The 12,451-nt window shown below is 38.5% G+C and overlaps 1 pseudogene; it reads left to right on the top strand.

The window, feature by feature from the left end:
* The first annotated feature begins 9,120 nt into the window (after positions 1 to 9,120).
* LOC112026676 (putative pumilio homolog 7, chloroplastic) lies at positions 9,121 to 10,502 on the top strand (annotated as a pseudogene).
* The last annotated feature ends 1,949 nt before the right edge of the window (positions 10,503 to 12,451 follow it).

Here is a 12,451-nt window from a genome sequence, read left to right as displayed (position 1 = left end):
ACATAGAGATATTTTCAATACCTTGATGATCAACTCAGTTGCTGCCATTAGAGCTTAAAGAATAACAAGCGTGGGTGCTTGTATCTTGTGGAGAATCCAAGAAAGAAGAAGTCCATGGATTCAGAGCATGCACGTGGTTGTGTCAGTAAGTTCTATTAGTGAGTAGCATTAGGAAGTCGAGCGAGGAGCTTGTAAGTCCTTTTATATGAACTTTGATTCTTTTGCATAGTGGATTCAAGTTTACCTTGAGGATAGTTAGGTCAAATCCTCCCTAGGTTTTTACCGTGTGGTTTCCTAGGTCATCATATTTTGTATTATTTACTTTTCTGCTGTTTTATATTCTTGATATGATTGTTTGATTGTGATAACCTAGATTGACATAATTTAACTAAATTAATCACTTGACTAATTAATTAGGTTAATCTGGTTGGTTTAAGGGGTCTAAAACCATTCAAATTCTTTGCACGTGGCATATATGTTGTCGAGAAAAAATTGAAACAATACAAATTATATTCTGTGATGTCATTTATCTAAATAATTTGAAATTTTGACAGTCATAAACTTATGTTGACACAAATTCTTGTACTTTGAATCGTTTTTTTTTTTTTTTTTTTTTTTTTTTTTTTTTTTTCTTTCGCACAACATGCCAAGAAAGCATGACTCAGCTGGCAACGTACCAAATCTGTGTAATGGTCCAAATATATGGAAAAAAATAAACAAGTACAAATTTAAATGACCAAATACTTTTTTTAAAATGTTATATTAACAACCGTTTGACGATAAATTTTAAGCGGTGATAAATTGTATTATTTGCTGTTATATGTAAATAAAAAATTAAATTTTAGTGGTAAATTAAATTAAAACCAATAAAAACCTGTTATTTAAAATTTGTTATTGAAGTATTGTGACTTACTCTTCTTTTTTTTTTTTCTTTTTTTTTTCTTTTTTTTATCGAAGTATGGACTAAAATGGTAATTTTAGAACTTAATGGAATAAAATGACAATTGATCAAAGTTATTGGGAGTAAAGTGGATTATTATATATATATATATATATTTTTTTTTTTGCCTATTTTTACTACTTTCTATTATTTTGTAAAATAAAATAAAGAGGAAAACAGAACAAGATAAGTAAGGGTATGTTATTTACGTTTTTCACATAACAATTTGTTGAATTTTGACCAAACTACACAACAGTCTACTACGACGGTGAAGCAGATTGCAAAATGCATAATAAATCTTAACCTATCAATTTCCATAATTTTCTGAATTTTCTGAATTTTTATTTTTCAAATAAAACCCTACAATTTTTTTGGTATATTTAAAAATAAAAATAAGAACAAAACGTTATACATGGCAATTGAAGAAGGATACTTCCAGTTCTGAGTTGTATATTGTGAGCTCAAGAAATTGCCAATTGTGAAAGGGCGTTCTCAGTCCAAAAATAATTATAACAACATTGTAAACACAAAAAATAACAAAAGAAATTTAGAGTTTACTTACGAGAAACAACACAGGTTTTTCTCAAATATATGTAGGTATAGATAGATGTGAACAGTTCGTGTCTCTCAAATATCTAATCCGCTTACTGTTTTAAATCCAGTGGAAAATAAATAATCATTTAAATGTAATAAAAACATCTAATATCCTAAAGTCAAAATAAAAAATAAATAATGGGGAATTTTTTTTTTGACCTCTATATTTGGGGTATTTTACAATTTCTACCATTATTTTTGAAATCAACAAATTTCCCTTCAATGTTTGGGAAATGAGCAAATACCTCCAATCTGTTATTTTTTTAGTTAAATCTAATGAAATTACAAAGATTATAAATGAAATCTAGGAAAACAACAATGCAATCTTCAACTTTTTCTCTTCCTTGTGGAGTACAAGTAATAATTTTTTTAAAATTTCGTTAGATTTAATTGAGAAAATAATAAATTGAGGGTACTTTCTCATTTTTCAAACATAAAGGAAAGAAGAAATTGATTGATTTAAAAAAATATAAAGAGAATTATGAACTACCCCAAACATATAGGGAAAAAAATACATTTTTCCGACAAATAATTCTTAAAGATGATATATAGATGAGCTTTAAGCCTCTCTAAGGATAGAATCTTAAAAAGGACAAGATAAAAAAGATTTGTTCCTTGATAAACAAGAAATATTAAACCTAGAGTACTAGCTAGACCACCTATTTTTTGTTCTCATTTTTAAATACAACTATATATATTACTATTATTCTTATATTTTTATTTTCTAATTATGTGTATATATTCCTAAACCAGAAAAAGAAAAAGAAAAAAAGAGAGATAAGAATTAATATCTTCCAAAAATTAACACTCGGTCATGGAGTGGCTCAATTACATACTAGTAGAGGTTGCAAATCTTTGACATTCAAACGCAATGATTAATTAAGTATTTTAAAAAGAATCCTCTAAAAAAAAAGGTATTTTAAAAGAACACATATCAATGCAAAAACTAAATAAATTCGTAGCTAGCATAACGATCATCTAGACCATCAAAACCATTTGCAACCATTAGATATATATATATATATATATATATTGATAGGAAGACTATGAAACTTTTATTAATTATGAAAAAGCTACGTAGATATCATGGAGAAAAGTTTGTTCTATGAAATAAGGAGTCTCTTCAACCCACGTAGAAAAATCAGCAATACCACACGCATGCTTAGCTAGAAAATGGGCTGGCCTATTACCTTGCCTACAAATATGAGAAAACTCCACTCTACGAAGCTCATAGGAAACTGACTGAACATTGTACAGTACGACAGCAACCGAGGCTGGTGGTGGAGATCCATCCTTAAGTGCCTTCACGATCACCAACGAGTCACCTTCAAGCACCAGATCGCGAACCATCAAGTCCCTCGCAAACTGTAATCCAAACTCGAAAGCCTTTGCTTCATAAAGGTGCGTTGATCTTTTTACTACAAGTGCCAATCACCTTCCCCTCCTCATCTCTGATCAGAACTCCCAACCTAGCAGCCTTTTGTGTTGCGAACACTGCACCGTCCACGTTAACTTTGTAGCTTCCCTGCTGTGGTGGGCGCCACCTCGGTTGTTCCCTGATTGGAATAGTTGCTGGCTTCTCACTACAGATCTGGTACTCCCTCAAGTAATCCAGCGAAGAGTCAACCATAGCTTCACGACTCTTGCCCTTCTCCCCGTTTCTGATTCTATTTCTATTTGACCATACTTCCCAAGCTATCATGATTATCTTTTCCACAGTAGTAGTGTCCCATTTTTCCACCATAATCACAAACCACATAAGGTCCATAGGAAGCAAAATGAAGACTCATATGGCCCGAGAATAGCTTAGATATCCTCCATACCTCCTTCGCACGAGAACAGAGCCAAAAAAGGTGGCTCGAAGACTGTGTCTCCGTTTGACAAGCCTCACAACAACTATCCACCAAGACCTTCCTCCGCTTCAAATTCTCTTTTGTAGGCAATATATCTCTGCATGCCCTCCAAGCAAAATGCCTCACTTTGTGTGGGATATTCATGCTCCACAGGTATTTCCAAAACTTTCTTTGACTACTATCATTTGATGCACTTGCTGGTCCACCCTTGAGCACCTCCTCCATTGCAACCCAGTAAGCGCTTCTAGCAGTGAATAAGCCCGACGATGTGAGGGCCCGTATTTGCTTGTCTTCCTGTGGGCTAGAACTCAGAGCCATCCCTCCAATCACTTCGGCTTCATGAGGCAAGAATACTTGATTAAGCACTTCCTGTCTCCACGTTCCAGTGTTAGAATCAATCAACTCTGCCACCCGTGAGTTCTCATGGAGAGTTGACAGAGGAGAAATGACTTTGTATGAAGAAGAAATAGGCACCCATTTGTCTTTCCAGATCCGAATGCTCCGGCCATTCCCTACTTGCCAACGGAGACCTTTCCGAACCACTTCCTGTGCGGCCATAATACTCTTCCAAGCATAAGAGGGGTTGTTTCCCATACCAGCTTCCACAAAGTCACAAGTAGGGAAATATTTTGCCTTAAACACCCTATATACTAGAGAATCACCACCGTTTTGTAGCCTCCATCCTTGTTTAGTCAAGAGAGCTAGGTTGAATTGTTTAAGCTACTTAAACCCCATACCACTCTTAGCTTTTGTAGCACAAAGCTTATCCCAACTCATTCAGGCCATCTTCCTTTCATCCTTACATTGCCCTCACCAAAATTCCTTATTAAGCTAGTCATCTCATCACATAAAGAGTCGGGGATTTTAAAGCAGCTCATAGTATATGTTGGTATTGCCTGTGCTACAGCTTTAATTAAGATTTCCTTACCCGCCTTGGATAGAAGTTTCTCCTTCCAATTGGTTAGCTTCTTGGCCAACTTTTCTTTTATCTCTTTGAAAGTGTTCTTTTTATTCCTTCCCACCGAAGAAGGCAAACCCAGGTACTTCTCATGTTGTTTAATCACTTCTGCCCCGAACTTAGACTTGATCTCATCTTGGATTTCCTGTGTGGTATTATTGCTAAAGAATAAGGAGGTTTTCTTTCTGTTCAACTGCTACCCCGAAGCTTGTTCATACACCTGTAGGATCCTCTATAAAGCTTCACATTCCCTGATTGTTGCCTTACAGAAAATAATGCTGTCATCTTGGCGAAGGCCCCTTGAGGGGTAATTTTTCCATTGAGCTTGCCATTGATCCTAATGGAATATGTTACAGAAGTAATGCACTGCATCATGAGCCCTCTCCATCTAGGGGCAAAACCCAACCTCTCCATGATTTTATCCAGGCGGACTCACTCCACTCTATCATATGTCTTGCTCATATCCAACTTCAAAGCCATCTCCCCTACATTTCCCACTCTTCACTGGCTTATATGGTGCATTGTTTCAAATGCAACCAAAAAATTATCTGTAATTAGTTTGTCATTCACAAAGGCACTCTGAGTATCACTGATAATGGACAGAAGTACCCTCTTCAGCCTGTTTGCAAGAGTTTTGGATGCCAGTTTATAGACCACATTACACAAACTAATTGGTCTATACTCTGTCACCCTTTTGGGGTTTTTTGTTTTTGGAATTAACATAATGTGGGTATCATTAAAATCTGGTGGATACACCCCCTCTGTTTAGAAATTCCAGCACCGTTTTGACCACCACCTCGCCTACCGTGGGCCAGAACTGTTGAAAAAATAGGGGAGGCATCCCATGAGGACTAGGTGCTTTAACGGATACATTTGTTTTAGAGCCCTGTACACCTCACTGGATTGAAACTCCCTCAACAAGCTTGAGTTTATATTCTCAGTTACCTTTGGTTGAACAGCCTCCAGTAAATCTAAGAACTCAGTTGGGTTGATAGAAGCAAAAAGCTCTGTATAGTAATCTGTGAAAATTCTTTCAACAACACTCTCATCTTCTTGCCATACCCCAGCTTCATCACAGATGCCTTCAACCAAGTTTTTCTGATACCTAGTTGAAGCTTTGGCGTGAAAAAACCTGGTGTTCCGGTCTCCCTCCTTAAACCAGTTCAGTCTAGAGTGTTGTTTCCACATTGCATCTTCCTTGTCCAACCAGCAGTTAAGTTGCACCCTTGTTTCTCTTAAATCATGAATAATCTCCCTTGAAGTTGGTTGCATTTCAAGCCATTCAAGATGTTTTTGCAGACAAGAAATCTGTTTCCCCACATGTCCAAAGTCTGTTTGGTTCCAAGCAATCAACCTGGTTCAACACACCTCCATGCATGACTTAATTGGAAAAATCGGATCTAAAACAATACCTTCCAACCATGCCTCGTTGACAATCTTTTCACAGTTTTGTTCTTTAAGCCACATGGCTTCAAACCTAAACAACCTCCTCGGTTTCTTCCTTTTCGGCTTAGGGCGAAATATCAACATGAGCTGACAATGATCAGAGGTAGAAGCTGACTTATGCAGGACCACGGCATCAGGGAATTTAAGAAACCATTCCTTTGAAACCAGCACCCTATCTAATTGTTCTCTAATCTGGGCTCCTCTCTTGTTTGATACAACCAAGTGAAGTTAGGTCCAATAAATTTCACCTCTTGAAGCCCACATGCCATAATAGCTTCTTTAAACCTTGCCATTTTTCTACAGGGCCGCTGTGATCCTCCTTCTTTCTCTTCCACGCAAGTTATTTCTTTAAAATCTCCTATGACAACCCACGGAAGCTGGCAACTGTTGATTATTGACTGAAGAACTTGCCATGATTCTGTCCTCATCGAAGTGATCGGATTTCCATAGAACCCGGTCAAATGCCACATCCCCTCCACCCCACCACCTTCAACCCACACATCAATATATGTTAAGTTTGCATCTTTCACATGAACAGTAACCTCAGACTTCTAAAATAAAGCTAAACCTCCACTTAGTCCGTTGCTAGGAACAACAAAACTCTTTTGAAAACCACATCTGTCCCGAACACTACTCATCCAATCTACAATTGATTTTGTTTCCATCAAGAACACCAAAATGGGATCTTCTATCTTAACTACCTTTTTCAAGGCATTAACTGTCTGGGGGTTTCCAAGCCCCTGACAATTTTAGCTTAGGATACTTATTGGTTTTGGCGGGGTTGCTCAGCAACCTCTGCCACTCCTAAGTGTGTAGTAAAAATCATGCTAAGTTTTTTAGCTTCCTCCTCCAGCTTCTGTTTTTTCTCAGTCTCCATTCTCCCTTCCCCAGAGCCCTCTACGTCCTCTGTCTTACGTTTCATGCCAATCCCACATCCTTGGGCTTCTACGTCCATATTCTCCACTATTTTTCAAGGAAGCCTAGTCCGACTCCCTTTAGTTATCTTTTATGGGCCATTGGGCTTATTAATAGGCCCACTTATATTTTCCACTACTCTCCCATGTTTTCGCGGGCCTTCTTTCTTTCCTGTTATTACTTCCTTATTTCCTGCCTTTTTCTCTGACCACCCCATTTGAAAACTATTAAAATCCGTACCCTTCTCTAAGCCATCACCAACCTTTACTTTTGAAACTTCTGTGATCTTCTCCTGAGAATCCATGTCAAAATTCGTTTCGTCCCCATTTGGATGTCTGCCAATCTTCTTGACCTCCGTGTTTGTGCTTTGCTTGTTCCCCAAAATTTCGTTGTCAATATCTTTCAATATTGCCTCAAAATTCGCTCCTGATTTCAACGAATTTGACGTCACCCCAAATCTCAGATTTTCCAGATTTGCCTCCACCAAGTCCTGTACGTTACTCTCCATCGCTACCATCGCTGATCGGGAAGACTCCTTGCCCACTGGATTCCTTTCTTCCCTAACCTGTGTTTGCTGTTGTGCAATCTCCCTGCAATGATTTAGATTGGGTTCCGCTGCCACCCTTGTCAATGTGGATTGTGAATAATTATTTCCCCCAAAACCCTTGACTTCCAGAATTTGTTTCCTGCTTGGACTAAACTGCGATGCGTGAATCCAGTGCCCAAACTATTGACTCTCCACTGATAACGTGCCTTTACTTCTTAGCCATAGTTCACACTCCTTGTCATCATGAGATAGCATACCACACCAGAAGCAAATATTGGGCAGCCGTTCATATTGGAACGATACCCATCTCTCCGAATCCTCATCGAACATGATTTTCCTCCCTTTACACAACGGCCTCGTTATGTCAATAGCCACCCTAACGTGCATAAACGTACCACCCTTCATCTCTACCATGTCTTTAGAGGCAGTAATTGGACCTATTGTCTCCCCTATTTCTACTACAGTTTCAGGGGTTAAGAACTTAAAAGGGAGATCGTGGATTTGGACCCAAAAAGAACATAACTTGAAGTCTAATTGTTTTAAAGGTTTACTCCCATCAAATCTCTGTAACACCACCAAGTGACGGTCAAAAGACCATGGTTCCCCCAGTAACACTTTCTCTACATCCACTTCTAGTTCAAAAGCAAATAACAAGATATTATTCCCTGCGTTTGTGATATTAAAATTCTCCTTTGTCCTTCACAGAGGCCGGAACGTCCGTGCCACTGCCTCCATGTTCAACGCCCTCCTAGTCAAGAATTTTGCTGCTAGAACGTGCTCCAAGGCTCGTTGCTGGTTGGATAGTCTCATCTTTCTACCCTCTCTCGCCGTCATTGAAAGTTTCTCACATCTACTTGTGATTTCCTCCATCCTTCCCCACCAAACACGAACGAAAACACCACCCTACTAATACAAGACTATAGGGACCTACCTTCTCCCTTCAACGAAGAGAGAGACACTGATACCACAGACTAAGGATTAGGATTAGGAATCGTTAGACCCTATACCCCTAGGCTGAGAACTTGTAACTTTCATACATAATCAGCAGATGAGTTTGTTAGTAGCGACGTCAACCATTAGATATTTTGATCACATTGTCATTTTTTCACAACAAAGCGAATGTTTATCCCAAAAAAAAAAAAAAAAAAAAAAAAAACTATTTAGATTAGAATCCCAAAACTTGAGGGAAGTTAGCTAGAATATATTGATAAATGAAAGAACGAATCAAAAAAAAAAAAAATTATAAAAAAAAATATAATATATTTAATTTATAATATTAAAATATTACTATAAGAAATCTCCTTGGTCAGACTCATACTCTCTCTCTTATTTGATTTTTTCCTGCGTGTAGTGACTAGTGAGTGCGACACCCTCTTCACACTTCCGTGTTCATTTCAATGGCGTGAGCGTGAAGGGTGACAGAACCGTACCATCCTATACTGAAAATCAAACCGTCAGAAGCCAAAACAAAAAAAAACCCTTATTGTGTCTCATTCTCTCTTTCCTTCCACAGTATCCCTTTATCAAATCGAATCAAGTACTTTACGAGATTCAAAGAACACCAAAAAAAAAAAAAAAAAATGCTATCATATATTCCCAACGACTCGTTATATAAAATGAAACACTTGTAGTAGCTTGTTATTTTGTGCCTTTATAACAAACTTTTTAGCGTCTTTGAATCCAATCCTGATGTGGGTTTTGGGATTTTGAGTCCTGGGTTGTCTTTGTTTTCCTTAATTTTTACATTTTGTTATTGTTGTTGTTGTTTTTTTTTTTTTTTTGCTATGTTTAAAATAGGTGAGAAAGATAGGAGGGTTAGAGAGAACATGAAGAGGAATGGAGAGGTTGAATTGAATGAGATCCCTAATCTCTGCAATCAGAGCTGTCGTCTCTTTCGAGCTCTTTCTCTAATGGGTTTTGTTCCTCTGAGGATGGTTCGCCATATCATCAAACACCCAGTACCCATTACTTGAACCACCACCACCACCACCACCTCAATGGGAATGCGAGGCTGGTTGAGGATGATATGGGTGGTTTGTCTGAGACTTTACATAGAATGCATATTGGTGTGGAACAGAGGGATAGTTTTCATGGGGTTGGGTTTGGTGATTGTTCTTTTGGTGGTGGTGGGGGGAGTGGTAAACGTGGTGAGTATGAAGGTTTTAGTAATGGTTTTGAAGGTTTTGAGGCCTCTCATCATGGAGTTCCTGTGAATTTCAACGATAACATGAGGTTGAAATTGCTTGCTTTGCAGGGTGGTTATAGAGAGAGTGATTCAATGGGGTCTTTATCTTTCTTATAATCAGTCTAGTGTGTTGTGTTCTGGCTCCAGTTGCAACAAGAACCGTATGAATTATTTAATGCAGAATAGAAATGAACATGGAAGTGGGTGTTACTATAATGGAGGGGTTCAACTACAGAGCCCAGGTACAGTTAGGCCTTACCTTAATGATGCTTCTATTAGTATTAGCTTACCGCGGCGTGAAATGGATTCTAATGGATTCAGTGAGGGCATGGAACCATGGAGTTCCTCTCAGTTGATGCACCACCCTAAGCTTGCTTCGAATGTGAACAATTCCTTTAATGGAAGGACTAGAGCAATTCCAAACAGCATGGTTCCTCATTCTATTATGTCTATGAAAGGTGCAAGTGGCATTGAGACATTTACTTGTGAGGATAATTTCATCCTACTATCAGTTCTTTGGCTGAGGTTCAGGGTTCTATGTACTTCATGGCAAAGGATCAATATGGTTGTCGCTTCTTACAGAAGGTGTTTGATGAGGGAACGTTTCAAGACGTGGAAATCATATTTGAGGAAATTATTGGTCACATTGTTGAACTTATGATGGACCCATTTGGCAATTACCTTGTGCAGAAGTTGTTGGATGTGTGCAATGAAGAACAGAGAATGCAGACTGTGCTCATGGTGACCAATGAACCAGGAAAACTTGTCAGAATTTCTCTACACACACATGGGTAAATTCTTCATTTATCACTAACTATTGTTGTTATTTTTGTGGGGTATTGATATTCTTTACAGTTCTTGTTGTTTCTGAATGAAATTTATATTTTGTTATTAGCACGCGTGTGGTTCAGAAGTTGGTTGAGACTATCAAATCTACAAATCAGATTTCACTAGTTAAGTCAGCACTTGAACCTGGTTTTCTTGGTCTTATTAAGGATCTGAATGGAAATCATGTGATTCAGCGTTGCTTGCAATGCTTTAGCTATGAAGACAACAAGGTATAGTTTTTTTTCTTTTAATCGGGCCGACCAAATAACACTTCCCCAGAGTCACTAGTTAAGACCCCTTTTTATTTATTTATTCATAATAACAGAACACATACAGAAAGAGCATTAAAAGCAGATCCAATTTAATGGGGCCGACCAAATAGGTAGCCCAATGACAAATTTGGCAATGACAAATTCACATACAGCAATAGCAGAAAAGCAGATACTATTTAATCAGGAGGCCTCTTTCTCAAAAAAAAAAAAAAATTAATCGGGAGGCCCAATAACAAATTGTTTTTCTTTTGAAAGCCCATGTCACTGCTGCTCACCTTTGTTTTTAGAGTCCAACATTATTTGGTCTGCCAGTACATCGAGTTTCCACTTGTTTTTGAAGTCCAACATTATTCGGGCCACCTCTAGTTCCTCTTCGATTTCCCTCCACAGCCTTTCTAACTTCGGCTTCAACTCTGCTTCCACCCACTCCTCTCCTTGTTCAACAATTACTTCTTTTGCCCCACGTGGGAATAAATCTGCGAATAGACAGGTATCTTTGCATCCTAGTTCATTCGACAAGGACGCAGAGGACGACCCTGCTTGCTTTTCTTTTCCTTCAGCATTGAGCATGGCTTTCCACTCTTGTACACGCTGTTTCTTGTATTCCTTGGTAGCATTAACGTCACTCAACGTCTCTCTCATTATTGCGACTGGGACTTTGGCTTTCAGTTTCGCAAACATCTCTGCATCTTCAGGTGCAAAAAATTCTGCGAAACAACAATCATCTTTGCATCCCCTTTTCAAATTCTTGCATGCACCACACGCCATAATGTCTGTTTCAGAAGCACAGAAAGACAAATAAAAAGTCGTAAGTGTTATATATTGTGTATGGAAACCTCTGCTCGATAATATTTCACTAAGCACTCTTGTATGTAAAAGAGACAGCCTAAGAAAATATCACAAACAACTAAGAAAATAGGCGTAATTACCACAAAGAACTTGGCTCAAAGAACTTTAATGTTTAAAAATAGAAAGTGGGAAAACAAGATTAATGTAACGTTGGATAATATTTCACTAAGCACTCTTGTATGTAAAAGAGACAGCCTAAGAAAATATCACAAACAACTAAGAAAATAGGCGTAATTACCACAAAGAACTTGGCTCAAAGAACTTTAATGTTTAAAAATAGAAAGTGGGAAAACAAGATTAATGTAACGTTGGAGAAGACACAGAAACACGGAATAATACAAACTCACAGAGGATCTAAACGGTACTGGTCACTTCTTGCACTTCTTGCTGGGGCACTTCTGGAATGGGCACTTCTTGCTGGGGCACTTCGGGACCTTGCAAGCGTGCACCTAAACGGTGCCGGTGGCTTCTTGCTGGGACACTTCTTGCACTTCTTGCCAGCGTGCACTTAAACGGGGTAGGAGGGAGGGACTCCTAAACCAGGAGTCGCATGATGTAGGAAGAAGGGAACCTAAACGGGGAAGGAGGGATCGTTTATATAGATAGAGCAAGGAGGGAGGGAGCCTAAACGGGGAAGGAGGGATCGTTTATATAGATGGAGCAAGGAGGGAGCCTAAACGGGGAAGGAGGGAGCCTTTATATAGATGGAGGGACTGGTTTATAAGAAAGTCTTACGGGACTGGCCCAGCGACCCTCCAATCAAATGGAATGAACTTCCAATCAAAATTTAAGGGACTGGGCATTAACTCACAGAAATCAAGGGACTCATGAGAGAGAAATTAGAAAAAATTGAGGGTGGAGGTAATGTGCAAAATCATATACGTACTCTTCAAAGTGATATATGGAGGGTGGTGGTAATGAAAATCGGAAAATACTTGAAAAAGCCAAGGACCATATATGTAATTAGGGCTGTCTAGCAACCCAGAAGACCTGACCCACCTGCTCGACCCGAAGACATACGGGCGGTTCTAAATGCCCAAACGGGTCAAGTGCGGTTATGTTTA

Source organism: Quercus suber, unplaced genomic scaffold (assembly GCF_002906115.3).
Source record: "Quercus suber isolate HL8 unplaced genomic scaffold, Cork oak 2.0 scaffold_170, whole genome shotgun sequence".
Classification (NCBI taxonomy): domain Eukaryota; kingdom Viridiplantae; phylum Streptophyta; class Magnoliopsida; order Fagales; family Fagaceae; genus Quercus; species Quercus suber.
This window is presented reverse-complemented; position numbering and strand designations above follow the sequence as displayed.